General features: G+C 43.1%; 24 non-coding genes across 24 annotated transcripts in view; all 24 read left to right on the forward strand.

Moving 5' to 3' along the window:
* Positions 1 to 33, forward strand: part of TRNAQ-UUG (transfer RNA glutamine (anticodon UUG)) — a 72-nt gene extending 39 nt beyond the window's left edge. The window contains exon 1 of the tRNA in view: positions 1 to 33. This exon is cut by the window's left edge and continues 39 nt beyond it. This is a non-coding gene — a tRNA (tRNA-Gln).
* Positions 34 to 92: 59 nt separating this feature from the next.
* On the forward strand, positions 93 to 164 carry TRNAQ-CUG (transfer RNA glutamine (anticodon CUG)). The gene has a single exon. It is a non-coding gene; the product is annotated as a tRNA-Gln (tRNA).
* A 59-nt stretch (positions 165 to 223) lies between these two features.
* TRNAQ-CUG (transfer RNA glutamine (anticodon CUG)) lies at positions 224 to 295 on the forward strand. Its single transcript has one exon. It is a non-coding gene; the product is annotated as a tRNA-Gln (tRNA).
* A 2,961-nt stretch (positions 296 to 3,256) lies between these two features.
* TRNAQ-UUG (transfer RNA glutamine (anticodon UUG)) lies at positions 3,257 to 3,328 on the forward strand. Its single transcript has one exon. It is a non-coding gene; the product is annotated as a tRNA-Gln (tRNA).
* A 59-nt stretch (positions 3,329 to 3,387) lies between these two features.
* TRNAQ-UUG (transfer RNA glutamine (anticodon UUG)) lies at positions 3,388 to 3,459 on the forward strand. The gene has a single exon. It is a non-coding gene; the product is annotated as a tRNA-Gln (tRNA).
* A 59-nt stretch (positions 3,460 to 3,518) lies between these two features.
* On the forward strand, positions 3,519 to 3,590 carry TRNAQ-CUG (transfer RNA glutamine (anticodon CUG)). The gene has a single exon. It is a non-coding gene; the product is annotated as a tRNA-Gln (tRNA).
* A 451-nt stretch (positions 3,591 to 4,041) lies between these two features.
* Positions 4,042 to 4,113, forward strand: TRNAQ-UUG (transfer RNA glutamine (anticodon UUG)). The gene has a single exon. It is a non-coding gene; the product is annotated as a tRNA-Gln (tRNA).
* A 58-nt stretch (positions 4,114 to 4,171) lies between these two features.
* On the forward strand, positions 4,172 to 4,243 carry TRNAQ-CUG (transfer RNA glutamine (anticodon CUG)). Its single transcript has one exon. It is a non-coding gene; the product is annotated as a tRNA-Gln (tRNA).
* Positions 4,244 to 4,301: 58 nt separating this feature from the next.
* Positions 4,302 to 4,373, forward strand: TRNAQ-CUG (transfer RNA glutamine (anticodon CUG)). Its single transcript has one exon. It is a non-coding gene; the product is annotated as a tRNA-Gln (tRNA).
* A 59-nt stretch (positions 4,374 to 4,432) lies between these two features.
* TRNAQ-UUG (transfer RNA glutamine (anticodon UUG)) lies at positions 4,433 to 4,504 on the forward strand. Its single transcript has one exon. It is a non-coding gene; the product is annotated as a tRNA-Gln (tRNA).
* A 58-nt stretch (positions 4,505 to 4,562) lies between these two features.
* TRNAQ-UUG (transfer RNA glutamine (anticodon UUG)) lies at positions 4,563 to 4,634 on the forward strand. The gene has a single exon. It is a non-coding gene; the product is annotated as a tRNA-Gln (tRNA).
* A 58-nt stretch (positions 4,635 to 4,692) lies between these two features.
* Positions 4,693 to 4,764, forward strand: TRNAQ-CUG (transfer RNA glutamine (anticodon CUG)). The gene has a single exon. It is a non-coding gene; the product is annotated as a tRNA-Gln (tRNA).
* Positions 4,765 to 5,084: 320 nt separating this feature from the next.
* Positions 5,085 to 5,156, forward strand: TRNAQ-UUG (transfer RNA glutamine (anticodon UUG)). The gene has a single exon. It is a non-coding gene; the product is annotated as a tRNA-Gln (tRNA).
* Positions 5,157 to 5,215: 59 nt separating this feature from the next.
* On the forward strand, positions 5,216 to 5,287 carry TRNAQ-CUG (transfer RNA glutamine (anticodon CUG)). The gene has a single exon. It is a non-coding gene; the product is annotated as a tRNA-Gln (tRNA).
* A 58-nt stretch (positions 5,288 to 5,345) lies between these two features.
* On the forward strand, positions 5,346 to 5,417 carry TRNAQ-UUG (transfer RNA glutamine (anticodon UUG)). The gene has a single exon. It is a non-coding gene; the product is annotated as a tRNA-Gln (tRNA).
* A 190-nt stretch (positions 5,418 to 5,607) lies between these two features.
* On the forward strand, positions 5,608 to 5,679 carry TRNAQ-UUG (transfer RNA glutamine (anticodon UUG)). Its single transcript has one exon. It is a non-coding gene; the product is annotated as a tRNA-Gln (tRNA).
* Positions 5,680 to 5,869: 190 nt separating this feature from the next.
* Positions 5,870 to 5,941, forward strand: TRNAQ-UUG (transfer RNA glutamine (anticodon UUG)). Its single transcript has one exon. It is a non-coding gene; the product is annotated as a tRNA-Gln (tRNA).
* A 190-nt stretch (positions 5,942 to 6,131) lies between these two features.
* On the forward strand, positions 6,132 to 6,203 carry TRNAQ-UUG (transfer RNA glutamine (anticodon UUG)). The gene has a single exon. It is a non-coding gene; the product is annotated as a tRNA-Gln (tRNA).
* Positions 6,204 to 6,392: 189 nt separating this feature from the next.
* Positions 6,393 to 6,464, forward strand: TRNAQ-CUG (transfer RNA glutamine (anticodon CUG)). The gene has a single exon. It is a non-coding gene; the product is annotated as a tRNA-Gln (tRNA).
* Positions 6,465 to 6,523: 59 nt separating this feature from the next.
* TRNAQ-UUG (transfer RNA glutamine (anticodon UUG)) lies at positions 6,524 to 6,595 on the forward strand. Its single transcript has one exon. It is a non-coding gene; the product is annotated as a tRNA-Gln (tRNA).
* Positions 6,596 to 6,654: 59 nt separating this feature from the next.
* On the forward strand, positions 6,655 to 6,726 carry TRNAQ-UUG (transfer RNA glutamine (anticodon UUG)). The gene has a single exon. It is a non-coding gene; the product is annotated as a tRNA-Gln (tRNA).
* A 5,369-nt stretch (positions 6,727 to 12,095) lies between these two features.
* TRNAQ-UUG (transfer RNA glutamine (anticodon UUG)) lies at positions 12,096 to 12,167 on the forward strand. The gene has a single exon. It is a non-coding gene; the product is annotated as a tRNA-Gln (tRNA).
* A 59-nt stretch (positions 12,168 to 12,226) lies between these two features.
* On the forward strand, positions 12,227 to 12,298 carry TRNAQ-UUG (transfer RNA glutamine (anticodon UUG)). The gene has a single exon. It is a non-coding gene; the product is annotated as a tRNA-Gln (tRNA).
* Positions 12,299 to 12,357: 59 nt separating this feature from the next.
* Positions 12,358 to 12,429, forward strand: TRNAQ-CUG (transfer RNA glutamine (anticodon CUG)). Its single transcript has one exon. It is a non-coding gene; the product is annotated as a tRNA-Gln (tRNA).
* The last annotated feature ends 71 nt before the right edge of the window (positions 12,430 to 12,500 follow it).

Raw genomic sequence — 12,500 nt, forward strand, 5'->3', positions numbered from 1 at the left:
CCAGCGATCCGAGTTCAAATCTCGGTGGACCCTTTGAACCACTTTTATTTTCTTAAGTGAATTAAGTAAGTACATGCGTCTGATGTTAACAAGGTTCCATGGTGTAATGGTTAACACTCTGGACTCTGAATCCAGCGATCCGAGTTCAAATCTTGGTGGAACCTTTAAACCAGTTTTATTTTCTACAGTGAAATAAGTAAATACATGCGTCGAATAGTATGCAGGGTCCATGGTGTAATGGTTAGCACTCTGGACTCTGAATCCAGCGATCCGAGTTCAAATCTTGGTGGAACCTTTAAACCAGTTTTATTTTCTACAGTGAAATAAGTAAATACATGCGTCGAATAGTATGCATGTTCCATGGTGTAATGGTTAGCACTCTGGACTCTGAATCCAGCGATCCGAGTTCAAATCTCGGTTGAACCTTTAAACCAGTTTTATTTTCGAAAGTGAAATAAGTAAGTACATGCGTATGATGTTAACAAGGTTCCATGGTGTAATTTTTAGCACTCTGGGCTTTAAATCCAGCGATCCGAGTTCAAATCTCGGTGGAACCTTTAAACCACTTTTTACCTCTCCGAGTGACGTATGTCACGGAGAGGTTCTAATTGCGACGTGTGTGTGTGTGTGGCTGTTGTTATTGACTTACACCCCACGTGACCGCGTTCGCAGTTTCCAAATCGGAGCAAACGTGTTCGCCATTTCCGAACTGCTTTCAAAAGTCACGGAAATGGCTCCTCTACTTGAGTTCTCACACCACCATCTTCTGATCTTTGTCCATCCCACACGGACACCAGTCTGTACATACTGGCTTCTAATCACCACCATCTTCTGGTCTTCGTCCATTCCACTTGGACACCAGTCTGTACATACTGGCTTCTAATCACCACCATCTTCTGGTCTTCGTCCATTCCACTTGGACACCAGTCTGTACATACTGGCTTCTAATCACCACCATCTTCTGGTCTTCGTCCATTCCACTTGGACACCAGTCTGTACATACTTGCTTCTAATCACCACCATCTTCTGGTCTTCGTCCATTCCACTTGGACACCAGTCTGTACACCTGGCTTCTAATCACCACCATCTTCTTCTCTTCGTCCATTCCACTTGGACACCAGTCTGTACACCTGGCTTCTAATCACCACCATCTTCTGGTCTTCGTCCATTCCACTTGGACACCAGTCTGTACACCTGGCTTCTACTCCATCGTCATCGTTGGGTTTAAGACATTCGCGGCGATCAGCTAGGGTTACGAGAAACGACTAGCCTCCCTAGGGTGGGATCACCACCAAAGGTTTTCGCAATTGCGGTTGTTCTTGCTTTTAGCTGTAGATCGACACCCTTATATACTACCTATTTGAGTAAGGCAAAGCAACCGGAGTATGCTTCATTTCAAACGCCAATATTAGTCAAGTCTCTCAAGAATGTCTAATTGTTCTTTATCAACGCGATGTAACGCTCAATAAGGCGAACAACTAACGAAGAAAATATTTAATATTAATTATATTTATTTTAATATTTAAGATAATCTAGTTTCTCAACTCAAAATTAAAACGGAAAGAGTTAAAAATTAGCCTATGTTTTAGTCTGTGTGTGTCCGTCCGTTAGTGCACCGCGTTAGCAGTTCGCTTTGTTTTGTGGAAAAAATCCTACAAAACCTTAATATTTGGTTTTCTCATAATGTATAATTAATATATGGAAATATTTTTCGTAATTTCGATGCCTTTAGTGGTTTTGTAGCTATAAAGCTCTGTTTCATTTTGATATGCCAAGAATATTTTTTATTATTATTATTTGAAATCGATGTTTATATATTACTTAAGCTATACTACATCTGTTTATAGCATAATTTTTTCTAAAGTGATTTCAAGACGAACGCATCTATATTGGTCAAATGAACTTTTATTTGTCAATAGGCCTATCGAACCAAAAAGTAAACGCTTGGGTTTGGTTTTCGTTTCTGTAATACAGAGACATTAACGGTTCAGAGTGAGCCGAAAGTTAAATACACTTTTAAATAATTAGGCTTAGACTTTATAATCATGGTGGAAATCTGGGCCGCGTTCAGAAGAGCTCAGCGCTGTTAGCAGTGTCCTACAGAACGGGATTTTGTTATTGAATTTTGACGTCACGGTGCTCAGCGCTGAGCCAGCACGGTCTTCAAGGAAAATAGTCGGGTTTTTGGATAACGTGACGTAAAACGCGTAGTTCTCAGCTTGGCGAAAAAAGCATGGAGGAATTAATACAAATAGCTCTTGCTGATTATGATGGGACTAGAGCTATTTAATTAGCGTGAAACAAGTTGATCACGCGAGAAGTTTAAGAGACATGTTAGTTTCTAATTTTAATTATAAAAGTTGTTGTTATCTATCTCTTAAAATATGTTATCATACAATTTTTGTTAAGCCTTGGTACCTTGCACGCTTTATTGCGCTAGCGTCATTTTTAAAACACCGATGACCGGAGAAAAGCTATGACGACAGAGCTCACAGGTAAACGTTTTCCAAATCCGCTGTCTTTTTTGGTGAGCTCTGCTGAACGCAGCCCAGATCAGAGAAAGGTCTGATCGCAATCGGATTATAGCTTCGTGTTTTCATGCTTTTTATGGTGCCCATTTACCTTCAGTGTGTGTGGCCACAAATTAGCTTTGGTGTTATGTAACGTTAACAGTCATGTTGACAAACGAGAGAGAGAGGTGAAACGAGAGGATAGTGTTTACATGGCAACCCTGTTGTGAATATGGCTTTGAACATAGAGGGTATACAGTTGAGGAGTAGAAAATTGGGCCTTTACAAACACGTAAAGGTAATATCCCCCCAAAGTTTTATCTCTTCATTTCCCGTTTTTCCCCCATCGGATGATTTTAATGTGTACAAGTATATCCTTATTGGATGTAAAATATCGTCTGATTTACAGTATATTTGCTATGCTTTGTATACTGCTTTAATATTTCATAAATTTTAACTTCACTATTTGCTCATAAAAAAAAAGAAACATTTCCATATCTGGGTAAATAAGTTTGTAAGTAGTCCTCTTCTAGACTCGGAGAGGTAATATTTTGGTTTTCCCAACTTGTATTTTCTAAAGTGAAATAAGCAAATACTTGTGCCGGATATTAAGCAGGTTCCATGGTGTAATGGTTAGCACTCTGGACTTTAAATCCAGCGATCCGAGTTCAAATCTCGGTGGAACCTTTAAACCACTTTTATTTTCTAAAGTGAAATAAGCAAATACTTGTGCCGGATATTAAGCAGGTTCCATGGTGTAATGGTTAGCACTCTGGACTTTGATTCCAGCTATCCGAGTTCAAATCTCGGTGGAACCTTTAAACCACTTTTATTTTCTACAGTGAAATAAGTAAATACATGCGTCGAATAGTATGCAGGTTCCATGGTGTAATGGTTAGCACTCTGGGCTTTGAATCCAGCGATCCGAGTTCAAATTTCGGTGGAACCTTTAAACCACTTTTATTTTCTAAAGTGAAATAAGCAAATACTTGTGCCGGATATTAAGCAGGTTCCATGGTGAAATGGTTAGCACTCTGGACTCTGAATCCAGCGATCCGAGTTCAAATCTCGGTGGAACCTTTAAACCAGTTTTATTTTCGAAAGTGAATTAAGTAAGTACATGCGTCTGATGTTAACAAGGTTCCATAGTGTAATGGTTAGCACTCTGGACTTTAAATCCAGCGATCCGAGTTCAAATCTCGGTGGAACCTTTAAACCACTTTTATTTTCTAAAGTGAAATAAGCAAATACCTGTGCCGGATATTAAGCAGGTACATGGTGTAATGGTTAGCACTCTGGACTTTGATTCCAGCTATCCGAGTTAAAATCTCGGTGGAACCTTTAAACCACTTTTATTTTCTTAAGTGAATTAAGTAAGTACATGCGTCTGATGTTAACAAGTTTCCATGGTGTAATGGTTAGCATTCTGGACTTTGAATCCAGCGATCCGAGTTCAAATCTCGGTAGAACGTTTAAACCAGTTTTATTTTCTAAAGTGAAATAAGTAAATACATGCGTCGAATGGTAAGTAGGTTCCATGGTGTAATGGTTAGCACTCTGGACTTTGAATCCAGCGATCCAAGTTCAAATCTCGGTGGAACCTTTAAACCACTTTAATTTCTAAAGTGAAATAAGTAAATACATGCGTTTAATATAAAGCAGGTTCCATGGTGTAATGGTTAGCACTCTGGACTCTGAATCCAGCGATCCGAGTTCAAATCTCGGTGGAACCTTTAAACCACTTTAATTTCTAAAGTGAAATAAGTAAATACATGCGTCGGATATAAAGCAGGTTCCATGGTGTAATGGTTAGCACTCTGGACTCTGAATCCAGCGATCCGAGTTCAAATCTCGGTGGAACCTTTAAACCAGTTTTATTTTCTAAAGTGAAATAAGTAAATACATGCGTCGAATAGTAAGTAGATTCCATGGTGTAATGGTTAGCACTCTGGACTTTGAATCCAGCGAACCGAGTTCAAATCTCGGTGGAACCTTTAAACCACTTTAATTTCTAAAGTGAAATAATTAAATACATGCGTCGGATATATAGCAGGTTCCATGGTGTAATGGTTAGCACTCTGGACTTTGAATCCAGCGATCCGAGTTCAAATCTCGGTGGAACCTTTAAACCACTTTAATTTCTAAAGTGAAATAAGTAAATACATGCGTCTAATATAAAGCAGGTTCCATGGTGTAATGGTTAGCACTCTGGACTCTGAATCCAGCGATCCGAGTTCAAATCTCGGTGGAACCTTTAAACCACTTTTATTTTCCAAAGTGAAATAAGTAAATACATGCGTCGAATAGTAAGCAGGTTCCATGGTGTAATGGTTAAACTCTGTACTTTGAATCCAGCGATCCCAGTTCATATCTCGGTGGAACCTTTAAACCAGTTCTATTTTCTAAAGTGAACTAAGTAAATACATGCGTCGAATATTAAGCGGGTTCCATGGTGTAATGGTTAGCACTCTGGACTTTAAATCCAGCGATCCGAGTTCAAATCTCGGTGGAACCTTTAAACCACTTTTATTTTCTAAAGTGAAATAAGCAAATACTTGTGCCGGTTATTAAGCAGGTTCCATGGTGTAATGGTTAGCACTCTGGACTTTGAATCCAGCGATTCGAGTTCAAATCTCGGTGGAACCTTTAAACCAGTTTTATTTTCTAAAGTGAAATAAGTAAATACATGCGTCGAATAGTAAGTAGGTTCCATGGTGTAATGGTTAGCACTCTGGACTCTGCATCCAGCGATCCGAGTTCAAATCTCGGTGGAACCTTTAAACCACTTTAATTTCTAAAGGAAAATAAGCAAATACTTGTGCCGGATATTAAGCAGGTTCCATGGTGTAATGGTTAGCACTTTGGACTTTGAATCCAGCGATCCGAGTTCAAATCTCGGTGGAACCTTTAAACCACTTTTATTTTCTTAAGTGAATTAAGTAAGTACATGCGTCTGATGTTAACAAGGTTCCATGGTGTAATGGTTAGCACTCTGGACTTTAAATCCAGCGATCCGAGTTCAAATCTCGGTGGAACCTTTAAACTACTTTTATTTTCTAAAGTGAAATAAGCAAATACTTGTGCCGGATATTAAGCAGGTTCCATGGTGTAATGGTTAGCACTCTGGACTTTGAATCCAGCGATCCGAGTTCAAATCCCGGTGGAATCTTTAAACCACTTTTATTTTCTTAAGTGAATTAAGTAAGTACATGCGTCTGATATTAACAAGGTTCCATGGTGTAATGGTTAGCACTCTGGACTCTAAATCCAGCGATCCGAGTTCAAATCTTGGTGGAACCTTTAAACTACTTTTATTTTCTAAAGTGAAATAAGCAAATACTTGTGCCGGATATTAAGCTGGTTCCATGGTGTAATGGTTAGCACTCTGGACTTTGAATCCAGCGATCCGAGTTCAAATCTCGGTGGAATCTTTAAACCACCTTTATTTTCTTAAGTGAATTAAGTAAGTACATGCGTCTGATGTTAACAAGGTTCCATGGTGTAATGGTTAGCATTCTGGACTTTGAATCCAGCGATCCGAATTCAAATCTCGGTAGAAACTTTAAACCAGTTTTATATTCTAAAGTGAAATAAGTAAATACATGCGTCGAATAGTATGCAGGTTCCATGGTGTAATGGTTTGCACTTTGGACTTTGAATCCAGCGATCCGAGTTCAAATCTCGGTGGAACCTTTAAACCACTTTAATTTCTAAAGTGAAATAAGTAAATACATGCGTCGGATATAAAGCAGGTTCCATGGTGTAATGGTTAGCACTCTGGACTTTAAATCCAGCGATCCGAGTTCAAATCTCGGTGGAACCTTTAAACCACTTTTATTTTCTAAAGTGAAATAAGCAAATACTTGTGCCGGATATTAAGCAGGTTCCATGGTGAAATGGTTAGCACTCTGGACTCTGAATCCAGCGATCCGAGTTCAAATCTCGGTGGAACCTTTAAACCAGTTTTATTTTCGAAAGTGAATTAAGTAAGTACATGCGTCTGATGTTAACAAGGTTCCACGGTGTAATGGTTAGCACTCTGGACTTTGAATCCAGCGATCCGAGTTCAAATCTCGGTGGAACCTTTAAACCAGTTTTTTTTTGTAAAGTGAAATAAGTAAATACATGCGTCGAATAGTAAGTAGGTTCCATGGTGTAATGGTTAGCACTCTGGACTTTGAATCCAGCGATCCGATTTCAAATCTCGGTGGAACCTTTAAACCACTTTAATTTCTAAAGTGAAATAAGTAAATACATGCGTCGGATATAAAGCAAGTTCTATGGTGTAATGGTTAGCACTCTGGACTCTGAACGGACAATTTTGTTTGCTTTCGCGGAGTGCGGTTGTTTCTTTTCGCTCTCCGTGTTTGTTGCGTTTTACGGTTTCCTTTTTCGGCGGTCCTTTCTCCGCCTTGTTAGTCGGTTTTTTCGGCTTATTTTGTTAACTGTTATTGATTTTACGGACTTCGGCTTTCGCCCGCGAAGCCTCGGTCACGAGGGTTTCCTTCGAGGAGTCCTCCATCATGGAGGCGCTTCGACGAAGCGTCTTCGTTGTTTGTATGGTGCAAACCACTGCTGTTGTTGTTGCTGCCGTTAAACAATCATTTGGTCTTGATGCCATTTCGTCTGTGGTTCCTGGTACTGGAGGTTACTTTATTACGTTTTTGTCGGAGGAAGATGCTGAAGAGTGTGTCAAAGCTGGGGTTGAAATCATGGATGTCCTGTGTCCTGCTGAATCAGTCGTCTCGAGATCGGTAATTATTAAAATACATGGGTTGCCTGAATTCGTGTCCGATGATGCCGTGGTTGAGAAATTGGTCTCCCTTGGTTGCAAAATCAAGGGGGAGGTCGTTTGGCGTAAATTTGAAGGATTGTATCTTGGTGAGCGTTGCGTACGCGTGGTTTTACCCGAGGGGGTTTCATCACTTCCGTACGGCTTGAAAATTGCGGATGTTCTCGGGCGCGAAACATTTTATCGCGTTCGCCATGAGGCGCAAAATCGGGTTTGTAACGGGTGTCTCGCTGAAGGTCACATTTACAAAAGTTGTCCGCGTAATGTTTGTCGTCGGTGTGAGACACACGGTCATCTTGCCCGTGACTGCCCAGAGAAGTTGGGTCAGGTCGCTATCGGTTCTGAACGTGATGTCGTGCCCCAGTCCGAAGTCTCTCCTGTCCGCGATGGGGCAGGCTTGCCCCCTGTTCCCATGTCCGATGGCGTTGCTGAAGCGGAGATTCCTAACGACACCGGTGCCATTTCTGGCCATCATGGCCAGAATCTCAGTTCTAGTGAGGATATGCTCGTCGACGGTGACCCCGTTGCGGAAGTTAACCCTTTTGAGTCAGTGGGGGGAGGCAATCGGGGGACTAAACATCCTCTTGGTTCCACCCCTGACTTGTCACAGAAACGTCCCCAGTTCCTAAGGAAACAGAATCCGAATCTGGCCAACGCTCGTGGGTTTACTCCGAATAAACCGCCGGACCCTTCACAGACAAAGTAGGGTGCATGGTTGTCAAAATAGGTACTTTAAATGTTCATGGTTTACGCGACGTTGGTAAGATGGCTTTATTAGTCGAATTCATTAAGGACATGGACATTGTTTTTTTACAAGAAACGCATTGGAATGCGTCGCATGTCGCTGCCTTTAAATTGTTATTTTTTGGTCAATTGTTTTTTTCTCATGATCTAGTGAGTGGCTTTCGGGGGGTCGCTATCTTGTTTACTAAAAAATTACCTATACGGGTCTTGAATGTTTCTCAAATAATTTCCGGTCGGGCTTTATTAGTCACTACCGAGTTTTTTGATGTAAGAACGTCTTTTTTTAATGTTTACGCCCCCAACGCCGAGGGTGATCGGGTTCAGTTTTTTGGTGATATCAGAAATTCTTTCCCGGACGGTAGAGTCGTGTTTGCGGGGGATCTTAATGATATTTGTAATCGTCACCTGGACCGTTCGCCCTCGGGGGTGGGGTCCTCTGGTTTTCGGCCTACTAACGTTCAAGTTTTTAAGGATAGCCTAAGTTTGATTGACACTTACCGACTAAAACATGCTAATAATTGTGAATTTACGCGCTCGGGTTTTGTCTTTGGTAAATTTATTCGTTCTCGCATTGACTACATTTTTGTTCGTAATTTTGACTCCCATAATGTCCGTCATTCCCTTATCCGACCTTGTCCTCTTTCCGATCATGCCATGGTCATCACTCACATGGATTTCGAGGGCGTCATTCGCGGTCCGGGGACTTGGTCTTTTAATGACTCCTTACTGGACGAAGCCGTTTTCGCGACAGCCGTAAAGCGCGTCATCGCTCGCAGTCGGTCTACGCCGGAATGCCGCGATGACATTTTCCTTTGGTATGAAACTTTGAAGACTCGACTACGTGACTATGCTATTTTTTATGGTAAATCGCGTGCCCGCGATCGGCGGCAGACTCGCGCGACGTTGGCCTCTCGGTTCGCGTCTCTCTCGGACCAGTTAATACAGACTCCCGCGGTTCATCTCGAGAAGGCATTGCTTGACGTTCAGACTGCTATACGGGACTATGACTTACATGAGTTGCAGGGTGCGGTCGTCCGTTCAAATTTGGCGTGGCAGGATTTGGGTGAACAACCTTCCGGGTACTTTCTTAGTTTGGAACGGCACCGCCAATCCAGGCGGAGCCTGAAGCATCTTCAGTTGGAAGACGGTACCACCCTCGACGATAGCCTCCGAGTGCGGGGCGAAGTCTTCCGCTATTTTAGTGATCTCTACCGGCGGGCTCCGACCGATGATTCAGTTACGGATCACTTTACGTCCTTCGTCAAGGACCGGCTGACACCTGCCGACAGGGATCTGTGCGACGGCCCTGTTACGTGGCCCGACCTTACCGCCGCCTTACGCGCGATGGCCGTTGGTCGTAGCCCTGGCACGGATGGGCTCACCGTCCGGTTTTGGCGGTTCGTCTTACCACTGATTAAGGACGAATTCTTGCGCCTTTTGATTGAAATCCATACCACGGGTCGGCTACCCCGGTCCATGATGCAGGGTATGGTGGTTTTATTGCCGAAGGAGGGGGACCCGTCGCTTCTTCGTAATTGGAGGCCGATTACGCTCTTAAATACGGATCGAAAGCTCATTGCAAAGGTGTTTGCCTCTCGACTCTCGTTGATCGCGCCGTCCGTCATTTCCCCTTGTCAAACGGGCGCTATTCGTGGGCGCGACGTGTCCACGACGACTCGGTACGTGAGCGATGTGATGTCTTACTTACATCTGAACAACCAGCCCGGTATACTATTGAAGATGGACCTGACCAAAGCGTTTGATTGTGTGGACTGGACTTTTCTGCTTCGCACACTTGCCTCGTTTGGTTTTGGCCCTGTGTTTCTGAAATGGATGGAGATTTTTCTCACCAGCAGCAGTACCACTATCAAAGTTAATGGCTTTCTCACCGACTTCTTCAGACTGGGTCGATCCGTTCGTCAAGGCTGCCCGCTGAGCCCGTTGCTGTATGCTTTTTCCACGGAACCCCTTTGCTTAGCTCTCGATCAGTGCCCAAGTATTGACCGCATCCGGATTAAAAATACTGCTAGCCCAGTATTGTTTCAACACGTTGACGATAACACTTTGCTATTGGCATCTACGACCGCAATATCGCACGTCGTTCGGCGTTATGAGGAGTATGGCCTGGCTTCCGGTGCCAAAATAAACCTTGAAAAGAGTTCTGGCCAATGGATTGGCTCCTGGGCTACTAACGCGGCGACCAACATTTCCGGGGTGACGGTGTCATCTTATCCCCGTAAGTTTCTAGGGGTTCATTTAACCCACGATGTGACCTTGTCGAATTCCCTGAATTGGGATGATAAACTCCCTGGGTTTATATCGATCCTTCGTGCCTGGAAACGCCGCCAGTTGACCGTTATAGGCAAGATACTTATCCTCAACTGTCTTGTCGCTTCAAAACTTTGGCATTTGGCGAGGGTTCTTCCTTGCCCTGCGTCCTTCCTATCCGAATTGAAGAAACTATTTGTGGAGTTTATTTGGGGCTCAACTTACCACGCTATTGACTACGTTACTCTTACACGTCCCAGGTCCGAGGGGGGCTTTGGCCTGGTGGATGTTGCTCTCAAATGTCAAGCCTTCCGTCTGCATGAGGCATATGGTCTCCTATTGGACGAGTTGCCCCCTTACGATCGGGCCATTCATATCTTACTGCTCAAGGAATATGGAGGTGGGCTTATTCCTTGGTACCACGCCTTTCGCTTACCATTTCGACAAAGGTGCCTCGCTGCCACGCCGCCTCGTTATGGCGAAATATTGCGCAGTTGGTGGTCGTTTTTGCAAAACCGGACCTTGAACGTCGCACCGGTAACCAACACTCTTGAAGAATCCCTCTTCTTTAATTCTCGCATACCGCTGCCTAATACTTTTGGCCTCGAGCGTGTAGTACTGGCTCGCGCTGGGTTCCGCACCCTTCGCGATATCCACTATGGAGTCATACCGGGCTTCTTACCACCTGCTGCTATTTCGGAGCAATGTTATCTGACTGATCCCTACACGGAGGTTCCGCCACCTCGGTTGCACCGCTTATATGACGCGATAAAGACCAGTTTGCCTCCCGAGTGGGTACGCCTCTTCCTGCGTCCGGCGCCACCTCTGGACCCGCAATGCGTTAAGGTACGGTTCATCTCGGGTGATGGCACGACGCGTCCGCTCTCGGTTGAATCCGTTGGTTCATTGTACCGCGCACTCCTGCCCCCTACCTTCGAATCTTCTGGCGAGCAAAGGTGGAATCTTTTTTTACACGATCCGCGGCCACGGGTAAAATTCAAGGACCTCACGAACAGCCATCTGGGTCCGGTGCTATCGACTTGTAACTTAAAGATCCTCCACCAAGGCTTACCGGTGAAATCGCGGATTGTTCACGCGGGGCTCGTTCCAGACGCTACGTGCGTCTTTTGCCACGGCGCGGATGAGACTGTTGACCATTTGTTCCTTACCTGTCCAAAGTCCCGATCCCTTTGGGAGTCAATTTTCAATGCATTTTGTGTGTATACTTTTGATCCTGAGTTTAAATTTGATTGTACCAGATATAACTTAGTACTTTTTCATTGTTACGCGTCTTCGAACGATAAACCTCTCTTATTTTGGCAGGCTGCCTTGTTGTTAATTAGTATTGTTAAGTATGTACTATGGAAATATCGTTGTCAATTGGTTGTAAAAGCGGGCCTTGGTATCGTCCTGCCTTTCAGTGTTCCAGTTTTGCTTGCCAGGGTACGTTCCTTTGCCCACAAATATATTGCATTATTATTGCATCGTAACAAGTTTTCTAACTTAGCTACTACCGTAACAAGGTTGCAGATGTTGTTTTAATATTGTATAGTTAACTCCAGGAATTAATGCTGTAACTTAATCATTTTTTAATTCAATTTAACCGTTATAACCACTTCCATATTCCATTGTAATGCTTTCGATGCTTTTAATAAAAAAAAAAAAAAAAAAAAAACTCTGGACTCTGAATCCAGCGATCCGAGTTCAAATCTCGGTGGAACCTTTAAACCACTTTAATTTCTAAAGTGAAATAAGCAAATACTTGTGCCGGATATTAAGCAGGTTCCATGGTGTAATGGTTAGCACTCTGGACTTTGAATCCAGCGATCCGGGTTCAAATCTCGGTGGAACCTTTAAACCACTTTTATTTTCTAAAGTGAAATAAGCAAATACTTGTGCCGGTTATTAAGCAGGTTCCATGGTGTAATGGTTAGCACTCTGGACTTTGAATCCAGCGATCCGAGTTCAAATCTCGGTGGAACCTTTAAACCAGTTTTATTTTCTAAAGTGAAATAAGTAAATACATGCGTCGAATCGTAAGTAGGTTCCATGGTGTAATGGTTAGCACTCTGGACTCTGAATCCAGCGATCCGAGTTCAAATCTCGGTGGAACCTTTAAACCAGTTTTATTTTGTAAAGTGAAATAAGTAAATACATGCGTCGAATAGTAAGTAGGTTCCATCATG

Source organism: Phalangium opilio, unplaced genomic scaffold, assembly GCF_054372755.1.
Source record: "Phalangium opilio isolate 3A_F unplaced genomic scaffold, DU_Popi_V2 ptg000105l_1, whole genome shotgun sequence".
In the NCBI taxonomy this organism is placed as follows: Eukaryota; Metazoa; Arthropoda; class Arachnida; order Opiliones; family Phalangiidae; genus Phalangium; species Phalangium opilio.